General features: G+C 46.5%; 1 protein-coding gene and 1 long non-coding RNA gene across 3 annotated transcripts in view; one reads left to right on the top strand and one right to left on the bottom strand.

Moving 5' to 3' along the window:
• Positions 1-18,918, top strand: part of LOC135388620 (protein prenyltransferase alpha subunit repeat-containing protein 1-like) — a 59,347-nt gene that overhangs the window by 10,351 nt on the left and 30,078 nt on the right. The window lies entirely within an intron of this gene.
• LOC135387347 (uncharacterized) lies at positions 7,792-9,857 on the bottom strand. Its single transcript, XR_010421062.1, has 2 exons — positions 8,576-9,857; positions 7,792-8,052 (listed from the first exon to the last, which is right to left on the bottom strand). It is a non-coding gene; the product is annotated as an uncharacterized LOC135387347 (long non-coding RNA).

The following is an 18,918-nucleotide window of genomic DNA, read 5'->3' as shown; positions in this document are numbered from 1 at the left end:
GACTAGCTTTGCTTGAGAACTGTCTGCAAGACAATGAAGAAGTACGAGAGTGGTTCAGGGTGGTAAGGCACCTGCCCTTCCAGATCATTAAAGACACGTTCATGCTTAATTCATTTAGTTATGTATTTTATTTTCAATGTCTGCCACATGTTGCAGCCACACGTTGTGGACGTGAGGCTGGCGCTTGAGCAGAGCTCCCATCGTGATGGGCCATCTTGTGCTTGCAAAAGCTTTATTGTATGTGCGTGTTTCTTTTCTTTTCCTTTTTTGACACTGTCTGCTGTTAGTTTGTACTGGTTTACGTTTCAAGTTCGTTCGGGAAAGAGTGGGGTGGAAATGAAAGCGACAATTTCATAAACTTTTCGCATCGAATTTGGTCCGAATTTGGAAGATGTCCGCTCGTCCATTGACAGCGAGACCAGGAGAAAAGAAACGATGGGCGGAACTAATACTATTGGCCAGGTACCGAAACGCGGTATTGATGGATATTCATGCACTATGCATTGTGGATGAATGTACATCGCCACTGACCAGCAACCAGGGGGGGGGGGAGGGATATGTTTATTGAAAAAGAAGCGAGGAAAGGTTAGTCAGGCATAGGCCGACTTGCTATCCCTTCCACAAAAAGAAAACGAAAAAGAAATAAAGCAAAGAAACACACACACAGCAATCGCCTGCGGGTTGTAGTCGTCTTGAACACAGGTGGGTCACCGGTTCACTCCTGCTATTCCTAATCCTTGCCTCTCCTTTCGTCGACCTTCTCACCTTACGTCCAACGGGTCGTTGCATCCACACCGTGCTATTACATCCAACGAGCTGTTACATCCATCGTGCCATTACGTCCATCGATGGATGTAACGACACGATGGATGTAACAGCTCGTTGGATGTACTGGCCCCGTACCCTGCGTAAGGCAGGATTAGGAAACAGATATTCATGTTATTTTACTATGCATACAGGGTGATTTACGAACCATGTCATTTGGGGTTTATAAGAAAACGGTAGAACGGAAAATTATGCGGTCAACGGCTCCCGGACGGCAATTAAGGTTGCCATCTTCAAAAATACTTTTGTCGAATTTCAATTGCAATAAATTGAAATTTCTGAATTGAACTCTGAAATTTGCCTAGTCAACATAACTTTTTTTTTTACATAATCAGGAAGCCCATGGCGAACTTAGTAGAATACACCGGAAGCCGAAATCTCTAGTGAAAATCGGCTTTTTCTGACGCGCGTATTTCAACGGCGCAAGAAATCGGCCGCAAAGATGCCATGGGTGCGTTCCAAAACAAACCCTCGAGTCGAGTAGGTCACATGACTGAGTTGTACCATGTAACCACAGGAAACGCGCCCGGTCGAGTAGCTTTGGCAACGCATGGGGGACTCCGACCGAGTTAAGATGGAGGCCGGTGTCATCACCGCTCTCATCTCGCGCGCGTCAGATTTGCCATTCAACCCGAGTAGCCAGGAGTTGGGTAACGACGTCAGAGCCTTTATCATCACGTGACTCCAGAGTAGCCACCTTTGACCGTAATTTTCGAATGACTAGAGTTACTCTGCGCTCAAAATGGCGGACTGGCCCGACGGGCGAGACGATGTAGAAGTGGTGGCATATTGCCTGTTTAACAACTTACCGCACATGCGTGCACTCTAGCAGATTTTGAAAATGTTCGACAATTTTTAACCAGTCCTACATTTCCAAATTGAACATCACACAAATTGTCTGTCAACAGGACGGTTGGTAGCAGACGACGCATCGTCGTTTGCTATCTTGTGTGTGACGTCAGAACAACGGCTACCCTTCCTCAGACGAGTGTCTTGCCCATGGTCCTGAAGGTATTTTTGATGCGCTCATGCAGCCGTGCCACCCTGCCCATGATCTGTTACAGTTCCTCCTGCGTCCTGATGTCCGTTTTTTTTTTCTGCTGAGTTGGCCTCGATCTGAGTTTGTCGCACCCCACCTCAGGGAGTATGTCTCCTCCATGCGGCGCCTGCGTGAGTCCTACCCTGGTGAACGCATTTCTACGTGGACTGTGAAGCGTCTGTACAAATCCCTCTTGGAGCTTCTCCCCATGCCTCCAGCGGCTGTGGGCCTTGGTGTGCCCCGGCAGGTTGCTTGGCGTCTTGTCACCGCGGGCTGGTTGGACGCACGTCGGGCTAGCCTGCAATGGCGCTTGGCACACGGCGTTTTACCGCTTCGGGACCGTCTGGCTCGGTACGGAGTCGCCACTCCTTTCTGTCCATGTGCTTGTCACGAAACTGCGGAACACGCGTTTCATCAGTGCCTTGTGCCCGATACGCTGTGGCACAAAGTTGAAGTCCTGTTCGGAGTGTCACGCATTCGGTGGGCTGTCATTCAAACGCTCTTTCAGCCTCCGGTCCTGCATCGCGATAGGAAACAGTTCCTCCTTCTGGCAGTTGAGATTAACTATCAGGTGTGGATTTCTCGCTGCATTGCAGCACAGGGTGGCTGCATCCGTAGTGTAGCAGAAGCGCTAAATCTTGTTCGAGCGGGTGTTCGTCGCGCTCTTCGTAGAGAGAGAGCTGTGCTGGGAGGTGCGCAATTTACAAGACGATGGCAGACATCTTCGGTCCTCTTTGAAGATGATAGAGGTACGTATGTGCTTCACTTTTAGGTGGCCTAGTAGAGTGTGCCGTTGTCACGTTCGCAGCTTTCCGCGAGTATTCGTTCGTTGCATGGTGACATCCAGCACACATTGCTCTAGAGTTGGCATCTACGTAACCTTAGTGTAGTCCGTGTGAAACGTTAGAGGGATGGATGAAACGTTAGAGGGATCCCGCTCGGGGTTAGAGAGGTTAGAGTCTGTGTGGCTGGTCTTCCGCTCCGATGCCAATACGTATAGACGAGCACTTAGAGCCAGGAATGGTTGGATGCTTCTATTGGTTCGTGAGTGTGACGTCACGGTGGAGCCGTGGTGGCTGTTTGTTGTTTGTGACGCACTGGGTGAGTCGTGCAAGTTAGGCACGAAATGGATTTTCGGAAACTTATCAAAATGGGCACATGGGCTTGAGGGACTACCGCTTTGCAACGCTACGCGGGAGGACAAGGCCTCTGGAAACACGGATGTGAGACCTCTGAGCGTTGCATATGCATATCGTAGTTATACGTACACACGTATGTTAATTCACAGCTAATATCAATCGCCCCACTTGGAAAAAGTTTTCTTCAATAGCTCAGTTGCACTTTTAGAAGAAACCTGGACAGTAAATGTGTGAGAAAGCTTGACGCTCGTATGTTTACACCGTGTTTGAATTTTCGCGGCACTTCGTAAAGCGCACGGGACACTACCGTCTGGCTCCATAGACGCGTTGCATTCGTTTGCGCTGTCAGGACGCTGGGAACACTGTTATAGACTGAAGTGTATGGCCTATGAAGTGTATGGCCTATAGCGAATGGGCATTTAGAGGATATGAGGCCTAACCCCAAATGTCCATTTCCACCGACGTCCCAAATCAACCAAACGCTGGTTTCATCCGAAAAAATGTTCGGAGCTTCTGGGCTTTCGGTTGATCTGGGCACGCGGGTGGCAGTGACCCATATCCCCCAAATGCTCTTTTCATCCGAGCACCCAGAACCACCGATAGTGGGATACTTGAAAGGACACGCTTCCCTCGTTTAACAGGGAAAGAAGGAAGGGTGAGCGGTTCTTGGGTGTGCGGGAATCCAATGTACTTCCTGCAACTGACTCAGAAGTGAAGTTCGCCAAGGAAAGGTATTATTGATGTCGATCGCGTTCAAGAAGTGATCCGATCCGAATCGAGAGATATTTTCTATATGAGTGACTGGAGTCCAGGCACTGTGTAGGTCATCATAATGGAAAACGAATAATAATAAAGCGCCCACGGCATAGGTCCCTAAAAAGGTTACAAAAAGGACCTCCTCGTTTACTTTTCTTCAATGCGTTCTGTTAATACAGTTCAGACGATCAGAAAACACTCTATTAACCGTCTGAAACAAACCCTAGAAGAAGCTTGCAAGCAGTATGAATGCACAACATATCGGCTGAACTGTCAAACTCATCAGAAGGCGCTTGAGGTTCGTGTGTTTTCCGCCATCCCGCTACATGTTCCAGCCACAGGACATACCATTCCCACCATGTTCTTTTTCCGTGCCTCATGACGCGGACCTCCATGAGCTTTCGAAGATAGTGATTCTCCCATGAGCGACGAGCATACGAATAAAATTCATTTTAGAAATATCTGTCCCACTTCTTGAACGCGATCTCATTTGTGAGTGTCGTGTCAAGCTCAGGCTTCTTTAAGATAGATTCCGTGCATCAGCTCTCATTTTTATATCAGTCATATCTGTTACATCTAGCGGAGTTCCAGATGCTAGATCTCTAAGGGGAATTATTAAGCACGGGAACCAAATAAGCTGTAGAAGTCGGCGGACTACATACATTACGTTACAGAACATTTCGAGCACCGGATGAGCAGCTACCAAGGACCCACGTGACGGCTAGGATCACGTGACCCTCTCTGGTGAGTTGCAGGAAGTACAGCTCGAGGCAAACTTAACTGGAACGCGACTTTGACCGCCGAATCGGGAAGAGAACCACCCTAGCGGCGCTTAGAAGAAATACAGGGAAATAATGTTTCGACTGTCCTACTTATGGAGAATTCGGGTGGTCATTTTATGGCAATAAGGCCTAGCGCTCGAAAATTGTTAGGTCGGCTCCCCAGCTGGATCACGTGACAGTTGCCACCCGAACATGAGTGCCAGGGATCTAGCGGTTTTAGGATCAGGATCAGGCTCGCCTCATCCTTTTTGAATCAGGTCAGAGTTCGTACACTTAGATCAAGCTTGCGGCATCGCGATCGCCCGTCTTCGGATTCCGTCATCTGTGAAATTACGTCAACTTGGACGTGCGGGCCAATGAGGGCACTCGTCACCGTTGCAGTGCTGATTTGACGACACCGGATATTGTTGGGCAACCCGCTGCTCGATAGTTTTGAGAGCGCGCGAAAAACGTGCTAGCTGGCAAATTCTGGGCGCTCGGAAAGCGCCACGCGAACATGCGAGATTGCTTTGTTTCGACCAAGGAACATGACTGTTCGGGATCTGGAAAAAAAAGTTGCCACGAAATGATCACCCGAACTCGCCATTATGCTGCGAGTGTGTCCGCCTTGGCAAGAGTTGTGGACTCGGCATTACCATCAACTGTGGTTATCATCGCGTCGTTTGTTTGGGTTTGAGGCGATTATGTAAAGGTGTATGCTGACTGATATCACGCGGATGCGATGCTGTTATCTCATTAACACATAAAGGCGGGCACCAAATCCAATAAATTTGCCAAAGGACTCCGTGCATCCTCCTTTGTTTCATCAGAAATTTGAAAATGCCCCACTGAGCGAACGCGACCACCTTCGCGTGTATCAATGAAATAAAGTCATCGCATCCATGCAATTCAGCCGACATACACCTTCACATAATCGCCGCAAACACACAAACAAACATCGCCATGATAACCACAGCAACGCCGTGTCAACAGCTCATGCCGAGAGGATATGAGTTGCATCCTGTCGGAATGCAGTGGGAGTTGGTAGCAACTCATATCCTCCAAACGCCCATTTCCACCGACGTCCCAAATCAACCAAAAGCTCACTTCATCCGAAAAAATATTCGGAGATTCTGAGCTTTCGGTTGATCTGGGCACACGGGTGGCAGTGACCCTGGATAGAGCCCTGTACGGGCCCGGGCCCGACCCGGCCCGCGGGTCGAGCCGAGCTTGTTATGGGCTGTGTGCTCCGGGCCGGGCCGAGCCCGGGCCGACAAATATGTTTCCGAGACTCAGGCCCGGTCGAGCCACGCAGCTAATTCCACACAATGGAGATGCATTATAGTTCATATCATCATGCGCTTGCGTCATTCCTGTGCATATTTTGCTAAGACAAGCAAGGAATACTGCATTAGATATGATTCGACCCTCTAGAACATTCTGAAAGCCACTTTACATTGCTCCTCACCCCTCACGTATTTCACAATCACTTGGCAAAGCTTGGTGAGAGGGGTATGGACTGGGGAAGGAGTTTGTCGACAGCATCCTCTACGTCCGCAAAATCTTGACAGTGTAACGATAACGCCCATGCCCGCGTACGTTCTGGATTTAATTTGGTCTGCTGCGGTTATGGTGTTAAACCGCCATCACTTGTATGTTTGTCTTCTCTCCTTATAAATTTACTGATAAATTTGTTTGATAATCGCCAGAAAAGCGTACGTCGCGGCTGGAAATACTATGCCGGGATCTACTCGCTGGGTCACCGGGCCGGGCCGGGCTCTATTTGCTTAGATTCCGGGCCGGGCCGGGCTCTAGCCACTTGGTCACCGGGCCGGGCCGGGTCGGGCCGCATAAAAATATGAAGGTCCGGGCCCGGGTCGGGCCCGGAAAAGTCGGCCCGTGCAGGGCTCTAGTGACCCATATCCCCCAAATGCTCTTTCCATTCGAGCGCCCAGAACCATCGAAAGTGGGATGCTTGAAAGGACACGCTTCCCCTGTTTAACAGGGAGAGGAGGAAGAGTGAGCGGTTCCCAAGTGTTCGGGAATCCATTGTACAGCTCGAAGCAGAGTTAACTGGAACGCTACTTCGACTGGCGGAGCTACAGTCTTGGAAAGAGCCACCCTAGCGGCTCTTACGAGAAATAAAGGCAAATAGTCTGGCAAATGCAAATAATAGACTGTGTCACTATTTCTGCGGGGGTGTCCGCCTTCTGAGGAGTTTGACAGTTCAGACGATATGTTGGTTTCATGCATTCATACTGCTTGCAAGCTTTTTCTAGGGTTTGTTTCAGACGGTTAATAGAGTGTTTTCTGAACGGTTTAAATAAAGGTTTCGCCAAGTGCTCGTTTCTTGAGAGCAGAGGGTGCGTTTTCTTATTCACCTCTGGCAACCCCGAGTTACTTTCAGCCGGCGAAAAATAGCCAGAGTAGCCAGAGTAGCGGAAATGACGTGATAACTCTGCGGCGAAAATTAGCCAGAGTAGCAGGGGGGTGACAACTCTTCTCCACTCTGCTCTGAAGAAGGGTAGCCGTCGTTCTGACGTCACACACAAGATAGCAGACGACGATGCATCGTCTGCCACCAACCGTCCTGTTGACAATTTCGGTGGCGTTCAATTCGGAAATGTTGGACTGGTTAAAATCTGTCGAACATTTTCAAAGTCTGCTAGAGTGCACGCATGTGCGGTAAGTTGTTAAACAGACAGTAAGCCACCACTTCCACATCGGGCCGCCTGTCAGGCCAGGCCGCCATTTTGAGCGCAGAGTAACTCTAGCCGTTCGAAAATTACGGTCAAAGGTGGCTACTCTGGAGTCACGTGATGACAAAGGCTCTGACGTCGTTACCCAACTCCTGGCTGCTCGGGTTGAATAAGAAAACGAACTCAGAGTAGAGAAGAGTTGTCGCTCCCTGGCTACTCTGGCTAATTTTCGCCGCAGAGTTATGACGTCATTTCCGCTACCCTGGCTATTTTTCGCCGGCTGAAAGTAACTCGGAGTTGCCAGAGTTGAATAAGAAAACGCACCCTTATTTTACAGAGACGACGGTAACGACGACTGGGAATGTATTGTGAGCTGCTTACAGGAGTCACCATGCCCCGTCGGACATAGTTGAACTCTGTCTTCTCGGCCCAATGGGCATTTGGCTTTTTCAGCACTTTATGTAGTTACTTACTGGACAGTTACATTCAGAGATTGCTTGTCTGGTAGTATTTGTTCCAAGACACTGCAGAATTATTCTTAAGCCCTTCTATTGGAGAATGAAAGGGAAAAGCAGCTGACATTGTCATTTATTTGCTAATTTTTTGTGGGATGGAAGACTTCACGTACCCCAAATGCATGAAGTGGATACATAACGTTGCATTTGGTAGTCAAAAGAAATAAAAAAGAAAAATGTTAACATCATAACGACAGAAGATGAAAAATACAAAACGTGGAAGCTGCTGGTTGGAATCCTGGAACTGAGGTAGTGGCGCGGGCGTGGTTTGGGTCACGGAAATGTCCGCGGCGTCGGAGTCGAATGTGAGCTGAACGGCTGAAACAAAACACGTAATCAAAGCGCGATGAAGCGTTCTAATCGTACACGTATCGCGAAGCGCGCAAAAGCCTCCTGTTTCATTCACCTTGAAAGAAGTCTGAGCTTGGGCGAAAAGACGGGAAATTCGGGAGTTCTGTCGTGTTGTCCCTTCCTTCCATAGCTCAGAATTTATCTAAGTTTCACCCAGGCATTTATCCACCAGCTAGCCTACCCCTATGGTACATATTTTATCTGAAACCTGTTCACACGAACGTACCAACAAACCATCTTACAACTGTGAAGGTAAAGGAAGAAAAGTAATATTCCATTTAAAATCCCATTTCGGACACACGCACACAAAAGTAATAATAATAATAATAATGCTGGCCAGTAATAGCCCTTGCTCCTGATAGTTTTTAACGTTTCACATAGAGCTCTGCCTTTACAAGGACCACGTGGCTACAAGGCAGTGAAACAAATACACATTGCAGGGCAGCTGTTAGTGAACATATGCTAAATAGATAATGGAAAAGCGACGTACATGAAGACATCACTTTGTCCTGAGAAATGTATCCGGCTCACATGTCTTTGGGCGTCCGCCTGGTCCTCAGAAACCATGTCGCACAATCCGCATCGGAAGAGTGTTGTCATTTCGGTGTCCAGTTGTGTACTGATAACCCGTCGTGGAGGTAGAGGCTTTTCGACAACCACACGTTCAGCTGGTTTCGATACCGCGCTTTAGCGGAAAAGAGCAGACGAGAAAAGCATGCCGTCATTACTCGAGCGAACCTTCCCTGACCGGCCTTCCAAGGAGAGTTGAATCGAGTTAACACTCTGGTTACTCCACCTTGTTTTGGAACGCGGGTAGTGACGTCATCGAGTTACTCGACCCGATTTTGGAACGGCGCTTCGGGTAGAGAGGTACTCCCGAGTTGACTAGAGTAGGTTTTGGAACGCACCCCATGAGAGGAGAACATGTCCCTGCCATGTACCTGTAGAGGAGTTGGTGTCCCTCTACATGAGTCCTGACCGGCAATAATGGAATGTCCCAGCGGGCAGATGGACGTGGCCTCACGCTAGGACGGTGCCGGTAGAACTGCCGTGCCAGCGCCGTAGCGCGTGGCAGCAGGGGCACGTCGTCATCGTCGTCCACGGGCCGCCACATCACTCTCCCCCCCCCTCATACGCGGAGCGTTGCATGGGATTGAAGCCCGCGTCGATACCATGAAGAGGAGAATTAGGACGACTCGTGGATGGTGGATGACTGGACACACGGCTTGCGCTTGCGGCTGTTGATGCAGCAGCAGCGGGATGGCGGGAACAAGAGCGCTGCGATCCGGGCGGGTTCCAGTGATGAGATGTGAATGTTGAGTGCTTGGGTGCTTGAGTTGTTGCTGATTGTGTTGAGTCCCTGCTGAGTGCGTTGAGCCCTTGTTGAGTGATTGCTGTCGAGCGTTGATTGTTGCTGAGTGAGTGAGTTGCTGAGAGGGCGACAGTACCGCGACCGGTACGACAGCGTGAATGCCGGTTGCCGCCAGAGAAGTGCCGGGGAGGACCATAATGAAGCAGGTGGAGGCTGGAAAGTCAGCTTACTGTGGTGTCCCTGCGGGTCCCCGGTGGAACAGTGGTCCCAGTGCGCCTTGCCTGCTAGAGGGTGGTTCGCTGCTTGTTTGCCGAAAAATTTAGGATGTTGCATGGCCGAATTACGCCGAACATGGTGTTCATTGTTCGGGTCACCAAATGTAGAGGAGGTGGTGTCCCTCTACATGAGTCCTGACCGGCGATGATGGAATGTCCCAGCGGGCAGATGGACGTGTCCTCAAGCTAGGACGGTGCCGGTAGAACTGCCGTGCCAGCGCCGTAGCGCGTGGCAGCAGAGGCACGTCGTCATCGTCGTCCACGGGCCGCCACATACCAATGGGAATCCATGTTGCCTCAGATTATTATCGCGATGTCTCTTCCTGTCCCTTTCCTCTTGTTTTTTTGCAATGTTCTGTCTATCATCTGGACAGGGGCATGGGCCCCTAGCCGCATCCAGCTCACCAACGCTCTGTCCTCAAGGCTCTCTTCTCCTTTTTGGACGCCACAGGACTTCGATCCTCACTGTAACGGGACACATTCCTTCATTCCCTGCTTCACCTCCAGCAATGGGGTAGAGTATCGCCCCCAGCGAGGGAACTCCCCCCCCCCCATCATCCTGAAATAAAGTTGTTGTTGTTGTTGTTTGGGCAGGGGCATGTCCCCCTCTCATCGCATCTTTGCGGCCGATTTCGTGCGCCGTTGAAATACGCGCGTCAGAAAATGCCGATTTTCACTTTTTTTTTTTTGCACTCGCTGTAGCATTAGAGATTTCGGCTTCCGGTGTATTCTACTAAGTTCGCCTCGGGCTTCCTGATTCCATAAAAAAAAAGAAAGAAACATTATGCCGACTAGGCAAATTTCAGAGTTCAATTCAGAAATTTCAATTTATTAGAACTGAAATTCGACAAAATAATTTTCTGAAGATGGCAACTTTAATTGCCGCACGGGAGCCGTTGACCGCATATTTTTCCGTTCTACGGTTTGCTTATAAACCCCAAATGATATGGTTCGTGAATCACCCGGTATACATACGTGAAATAACCGGAAGAGATTCCATGGCTAGGATAGCAACGAAATTTGTTCATTGTGTGTTTAATGGTGAAGCTGTAGGCTTGTAGCAAATTAACGAGGAAACATTCTGGTACCCTTTGGTGCATGTGGAGCGATTTCGAACAAGAAAGAACGGATGTTCTGGGGCTGGAACGACATCGTGAGCGATTTCGGTTACGAAGGCACAGGAAGGCGCGACACTTCACTTTCCATTGCAACCACTTAGCCAGGAATGATTTGTGTCTGGTTTGTCACTCATTATGACCCCAGCACGCCCTCGGACATTCCCACCATCACGATCACGTCCAGCATCGTCATCGCCATTTCGATCATTCCCGTCATCTCTCATCGTCATCACTCATCATTGTCACCACTCATATTAGACCCCTAGCTATGGCGTAGCGTTCCACTCCTAGAGTGGAAAACCTCCCCACTTCATCATCACAATATATATGTTGTTGTTGTTGGTTTGTGAACAAAGATGTACATATACATAGTTAGCGGTCATCGCTCGCCCTCGCTATGATCACTTTCCTCCAACAGCGCTTGAATTGCCTCGTCAAGTGAGGAACTTATTTTTAGATGATACAAATGCAAGTATCACCCGAGGTATCCAAGTGAATATACCGGATTTCCCCGTCAGTAGTGCCCCCTGTCCCGCACAGTCGAACTTTACATCTTGGTTAATTAAGAAATGGCTAGCCTTTGTGCGAAAAACAGAACGAATCAACAAATCAACTCAACTCAACAGAAGTAGGCATCATTATGTCTCGGATCAAGGGATAATGCAGGAATGCATATATATATAGTGTTCCCGGTTTTCGGTGCATAATTTTTCAGAGATTCGGTGGGAGAAATCGATGGCCATTTCGCTCACCAGGAATCCGTGTCTTTCGGTGGTAATATTTTGAAACGAGAGGACATCCGGTGGAAACCGGCGAGGAACGTGACGGGAGTTTCCTATGCATACAGCGAACCAACACTTAATGTCCTTGTGTTTTTTTTGTTTTTTTTTTGTTTTTTCATTACAATGCCAACTGATCATTTGTCACTCAGGGGTCGATAAGATTGTGAGGCACATGTTAGCGATGCATGTTAGGTCACACGCTGTTGTTTCACTATAAGGATTTAGCATCAGAGTTTTCTTGTGGAAGGCAAATCTTTCAGTCGGTCCGCGTCCTAGTTTTCAGTATTTGTGGAATATAGGCGAATACTTCGCACTGGTACATACACTCCATTGTCTCTAGGCTCTAGCGGGGCACTTCCTGACCGAACAGACCTATTCTCATTATGCAGATCTATTTGTAACTTGCCTGGATCCTGATTATCCGCAACCTTAAGACCCCGTGAGAAGCTAAAGACGAAATATCTGTTCTTTCAAAAACCACCTCATGTTCACTGTCCGAAGCCAACCAGTTCAGAGCGAAGGGACAGGAAATGAAATCAAGACATTTGAAGTCGACATTTCGACGACTATCGGAGCATAATTATTTCCACCGAACTTGTAAGAAATTTACCGGCGTACGTTTATCGGTGCTTTTCGGTTAATACCGAAAACCGGGAACCCCAACGGTTATACACTACAGTCGTGATGCTGCACAAAATTCTGAGGCATGCAACGGTAAACTGTTCACGCAACCATCACTGCTTATACTAGGTAACATATTTTCTTTACTTTCTCCGGCAGTGGGAGACGGACGACAAAATGCCCAACGTCGTCTTAGCACCGACGCTGTGCGAGCTGACGGTAGATACCCGCGCACACGTGTGGATGCAACGCTGTTTTCCGGCCTCTAGTGGAGAAGCGCGGGACCACCGAAATGTGAATGGCGAACCTAAATCTGTTGCATCAGGCACACAAGCCTCATGGCGCTTATTTCGAATGGCATATTTCAACTTCAAGCACTTCGCACTGCATTCTCAACAGCTCGGCCAAGTTCAAGTGCAGAAAAAAAAAAAAAAGAAGTAAAGAAAAAGCAGTTCTTTAATGCTTTCTGCAGAGAAAAAGAAAAACTCGCTGTACATGCGAACGTTGCACCCTTAATAAGACTTAGCCTTATTTGTGGAATAAAATAACAAAAACACAGTGTAACATAATTGTACATGATTTTTTTTTAATTACAGAATTTTCATGAAAAAGCTACGAGAGCAGTTTTTGTGGTTGAGTTACGACCAGGCGGGCCTCTTATAGAAGAAAATACATGTAACTACTTGATGGCTAATTACCTATATAAAGAACATTTATTACATTAATCTGATGATATGTACCGTGCAAGCAGTGAATAACAGTGGTATATACAGTGAAACGGGTTAATAACATACAACGAATGACAGTGGTATACTGCATAAGTGGTTAAATTCGCGGGCTCAATAATTTGCGAATTTTTGAGAAGCCAGGAGTAGGCTATTATTCGCGGAACCTTAAATTCGCGGTACTCCGGTTCGTCGACCCTGTCTTTTTGGGACCCTCCACCTTGAATTTCCTGGAAGAAGCTAATAAAAGGTATCACAACTGGGTAACTCGTTCAAATTGTCTTCTTTTTGAGAGCTTCTGAACGAAAGGGCTGCGATTAGGGGGTCCTACTCGATCGGCTTGTATCTGTGGCATTGCCGAATTGCCCTGTCTCCCGTCATTCTTGTCATCGCATCTAGCAGGTGCGATTGGCACTCGTGTATCGATAGTGATGCGGCAACTTCTACAAAGGCCTATCCGCGTAGCGGAGTGCATACACGCTTGATGGACGATCCAGGCTTACAAGGAACTGGAATCACGGGACGCCTGCATTCGCGCGGGATTCGTACGTGGAGGCTGGACTACTGTCTCCAGTTGCAGCGGCGAACTGAACACTTTGCGAGGCAATGCAGTCAAATAGCGTAAGAAACCCCGTGTACATAAGTTGCCTCAGCGTCCTGGGTAAAATTTCTTACATATTTCGTTCTCGTATTTTTCTGTAATTGTTTCGAATATTTCGCGGGACTTTAAATTCGCGAAAAAAAGGGCGTTCGCGAATTTCGCGGAAAATAGGTCCTCGCGAAAATTACTACTTATACAGTATACAGAGAAACCAATTGATAACATAGAATGAATAACAGTGGTATATACAGAGAAACCAGTTAATAACACACAATGAATAACAGTGGTAGATAAAAAGAGACAGCGAAGAACAGTGCATACAATGAAACAGTGAAGAACATTACATACAATGAACCAGTGGAAGAAAACCTATACAATGCTCAAATAGTGAAGAGAGAGAACTAAGAAGGAAAGATAAGACTAGCTTTCATTTGATGTTTTAACACTGTGTGGAGGTGACTGGTAAGACGACTCAACAGTGCGTGAAAAATATTAAGGAATTTTTCACGGGAAAACGTTCGTGGCTAGCCACGTCAATGAGAAAGCAGAGAGGTCCAAGTGGTGCAACTCAAGGGTCAAGAAGTTTCGCACCTCACCACGAAGGGATGCTACTGCTGCCAGGACCGGAAGGAACCTCGCACGTCTCACCACCGCCCTGTTACGGGCCCTCCAGAGAACATGAAATCCTAAAAACGTAACCAAGCGGCATAGCCGATGCGTTACCGATCGCGGTGCGACACGGAGGGCATCCCACTCTAACGGGCACCGCAACGAGAAACAACGCGCAGTTCGCGACCAGAAACATTTTACCTAACCTTAATTAATTAACTAACGCTTTAATTAGGGAATTTCGGGCACACGCGAGAATGCCAGAATGGGAGACAACAATAATAATTGGGGAGTAGATTTACACGTAAGGTGAGTCTGCCCACACTTGTGTGGCTACATGCTGCACGTACCGCAATATAGGACCTCGGATAACTTCGACTACCTGGGGTTTTCTTGACGTGCGGCGATAATCTCCGACAACGGTGACGGAAACAATGTTTACCTCTCCCACATTGCTACCGTCCTCGGAAATGAAAATGGGAAATCGCAAATGGGAGACAATCGGAGTTTTCTCCGAGAGGATGTCCGATGTCCGTAGAAATGGCATCTGTGCTGTATAGCTTTCAACATGGATTGTCTTCCATTCTGCTTCCTCGTTTTCGAATGAAACCTCACAATAGAGGGATAATTAATGAATTTTAGGTAACTATATAGCCATCTTGCATACTTTCCCCAACAGCATGTCCGCCTCGCCGTAAAAACGAGATCTCTGCTGCTCCTATAGCTTTCAAAGAGGATTGTCTTCCATTCCGCGACCTCGACTTTGAACGATATCCCCTAATGAAAGAGCTAGTTCACGAATTTTAGGTAATTATATAGTCATCTAGTAGTTGCATGCTTTCTCCGAGAGGATGTCCGATGTCCGTAGAAATGGCACCTGTGCTGCATACACTGTTAAAACAGAACTTCACCACATATAGCACGCTCCTAACCAACCATCATACCAAATGATATCATTCATTGTCATGATTTGTTCAAACCAGGGGGGAGGCGCCTATCTGGGACAGGATAATCTGTCCCAGATAGGCGCCACCTCTCATTTTCAACAAATCAGTGCACAGAATGATATAATTCGGAATGATGGTTGGCTTGGAGCGTGCTATGTGCTGAAGTTCTGTTTTAACAGTGTAGCTTTCAACAAGGATTGTCTTCCATTCTGGTACCTCGTTTTCGATTGAAACCCCATAATAAAGGAATAATTAATGAATTTTAGGTAATTATATAGTCATCTAGTAGTCGCATGCTTTCTCCGAGAGGATGTCCGATGTCCGTAGAAATGGTACCTGTGCTGCATAGCTTTCAACAAGGATTGTCTTCCATTCTGGTACCTCGTTTTCGATTGAAACCCCATAATAAAGGAATAATTAATGAATTTTAGGTAATTATATAGTCATCTAGTAGTCGCATGCTTTCTCCGAGAGGATGTCCGATGTCCGTAGAAATGGTACCTGTGCTGCATAGCTTTCAACAAGGTTTGTCTTCCATTCTGGTACCTCGTTTTCGATTGAAACCCCATAATAAAGGAATAATTAATGAATTTTAGGTAATTATATAGTCATCTAGTAGTCGCATGCTTTCTCCGAGAGGATGTCCGATGTCCGTAGAAATGGTACCTGTGCTGCATAGCTTTCAACAAGGATTGTCTTCCATTCTGGTACCTCGTTTTCGATTGAAACCCCATAATAAAGGAATAATTAATGAATTTTAGGTAATTATATAGTCATCTAGTAGTCGCATGCTTTCTCCGAGAGGATGTCCGATGTCCGTAGAAATGGCACTTGTGCTGCATAGCTTTCAACAAGGTTTGTCTTCCATTCTGGTACCTCGTTTTCGATTGAAACCCCATAATAAAGGAATAATTAATGAATTTTAGGTAATTATATAGTCATCTAGTAGTCGCATGCTTTCTCCGAGAGGATGTCCGATGTCCGTAGAAATGGTACCTGTGCTGCATAGCTTTCAACAAGGATTGTCTTCCATTCTGGTACCTCGTTTTCGATTGAAACCCCATAATAAAGGAATAATTAATGAATTTTAGGTAATTATATAGTCATCTAGTAGTCGCATGCTTTCTCCGAGAGGATGTCCGATGTCCGTAGAAATGGCACTTGTGCTGCATAGCTTTCAACAAGGTTTGTCTTCCATTCTGGTACCTCGTTTTCGATTGAAACCCCATAATAAAGGAATAATTAATGAATTTTAGGTAATTATATAGTCATCTAGTAGTCGCATGCTTTCTCCGAGAGGATGTCCGATGTCCGTAGAAATGGCACCTGTGCTGCATAGCTTTCAACAAGGATTGTCTTCCATTCTGGTACCTCGTTTTCGATTGAAACCCCATAATAAAGGAATAATTAATGAATTTTAGGTAATTATATAGTCATCTAGTAGTCGCATGCTTTCTCCGAGAGGATGTCCGATGTCCGTAGAAATGGTACCTGTGCTGCATAGCTTTCAACAAGGATTGTCTTCCATTCTGGTACCTCGTTTTCGATTGAAACCCCATAATAAAGGAATAATTAATGAATTTTAGGTAATTATATAGTCATCTAGTAGTCGCATGCTTTCTCCGAGAGGATGTCCGATGTCCGTAGAAATGGTACCTGTGCTGCATAGCTTTCAACAAGGATTGTCTTCCATTCTGGTACCTCGTTTTCGATTGAAACCCCATAATAAAGGAATAATTAATGAATTTTAGGTAATTATATAGTCATCTAGTAGTCGCATGCTTTCTCCGAGAGGATGTCCGATGTCCGTAGAAATGGCACTTGTGCTGCATAGCTTTCAACAAGGTTTGTCTTCCATTCTGGTACCTCGTTTTCGATTGAAACCCCATAATAAAGGAATAATTAATGAATTTTAGGTAATTATATAGTCATCTAGTAGTCGCATGCTTTCTCCGAGAGGATGTCCGATGTCCGTAGAAATGGCACCTGTGCTGCATAGCTTTCAACAAGGATTGTCTTCCATTCTGGTACCTCGTTTTCGATTGAAACCCCATAATAAAGGAATAATTAATGAATTTTAGGTAATTATATAGTCATCTAGTAGTTGCATGCTTTCTCCGAGAGGATGTCCGATGTCCGTAGAAATGGCACCTGTGCTGCATAGCTTTCAACAAGGATTGTCTTCCATTCTGCTACCCTGTTTTCGAATAAAACCACGTAATAAAGGGATAATTAATGATTTAGGTAATTATATAGTCGTCTTGTAGTTGCATACTTTCCCCGACAGCATGTCCGCCTCGCCGTAAAAACGACATCTCTGCTGCTCCCATAGCTTTCAAAGAGGATTGCCTTCCATTCCGCGACCTCGACTTTGAACGATATCACCCAATGAAAGAGATAGTTCATGAATTTTAGGTAATTATATAGTCATCTTGTAGTTGCATACTCTCCCCGAGAGGATGTCCGATGTCCGTAGAAATGACATCTGTGCTGTATAGGTTTCAACAAGGATTGTTTTCCATTTTGCTACCTCGCTTTTGAATGAAACCGCATAATAAATGGATAATTAATGAATTTTAGGTAATTATATAGTCATCTTGTAGTTGCATACTTTCCCCGATAGCATGTCCGTCTGGCCGTAAAAACGACATCTATGCTGCTCTCATAGCTTTCAAAGAGGATTGTCTTCCATTCCGCGACCTCGACTTTGAACGTATCCCCTAATGAAAGGGATAGTTAATGAATTTAGGTAATTACTATATAGTCATCTTGTAGTTGTATGCTTTTTCCGAGAGGATGTCTTATGTCCGTAGAAATGACACCTGTGGTGTATAGCTTTCAAACAGGATTGTCTTCCATTCTGCTACCTTGTTTTTGAATGAAATCCCATAATTAAAGGAATAATTAATGAATTTTAGGTACTTATGTAGTCGTCTTGTAGTTGCATGATTTCTCCGCGAGGATTTCCCATGGCCGTAGAAATGACATCTATGCTGCATAGCTTTCGACAAGGATTCTCTTCAATTCTGCCTCCTCGTTTTTGAATGAAATCCCATTATTAAATGAATAATTAATGAATTTTAGGTAATTATTTAGTCTTTGCTATGCTTTCTCCGAGAGGATGTCTGTAGAAATGACACCTATGCTGCATAGCTTTCGACAAGGATTGTTTTCCATTCCCATGGACGTCGGAAGGTGGGGGCAGGGCGGGCAGCCGACCCCTGACCGAAAACTACGGGGCGACGCCCCCCCTCCCCCCTCCCACTTTTCGCAAGTGCCGCAAGACCCGCGTGCCTCTTGCGGTACTGGGCGACAACCCGGAAATAAGCAGAGAGCTTACATAATTCAGAGCTGCGGTTATCGCATTACCCACAACTTCTCTGGGTTATGTAGCAGTCAAATTGCACCTTTACAAGTGCAGAAAAGAAGAAAAAAGTTTTTGTTATATGGCGCCTCTGTTGCAGTGGTATTCCTTTTTCACAATTTTCGTCGAGGTTACCACTATACCGACTGATATTGAGAGTACTGAGACTGATATATAGAGATGGGGCTGCAAAAGTCGTCAGAGCAAAGTCGGCTTGCAAAAGTCGTCGGCTGCAAAAGTGGCGGCTGCAAAAGACGGCTGCAAAGTGGCTGCAAAAGACGGCTGCAAAAGTCGTCAGAGTCGTCAGAGTCGTCACCTTGAAAGCAAATACGTACACGAATTTGGATCGTGCATCCCTGGGGGACCAGGTACGGCAAACAGAATAAGATTAATCGAGGTCCATATAGGAGCATGTTGCTTTCTTCAGAAAACATCTGTCTTTTTTGTGGAAACACGAATTCTACAATCCCTTCTGATAA

This window comes from Ornithodoros turicata, chromosome 3 (assembly GCF_037126465.1).
Source record: "Ornithodoros turicata isolate Travis chromosome 3, ASM3712646v1, whole genome shotgun sequence".
NCBI classification, from domain to species: Eukaryota; Metazoa; Arthropoda; class Arachnida; order Ixodida; family Argasidae; genus Ornithodoros; species Ornithodoros turicata.
This window is presented reverse-complemented; position numbering and strand designations above follow the sequence as displayed.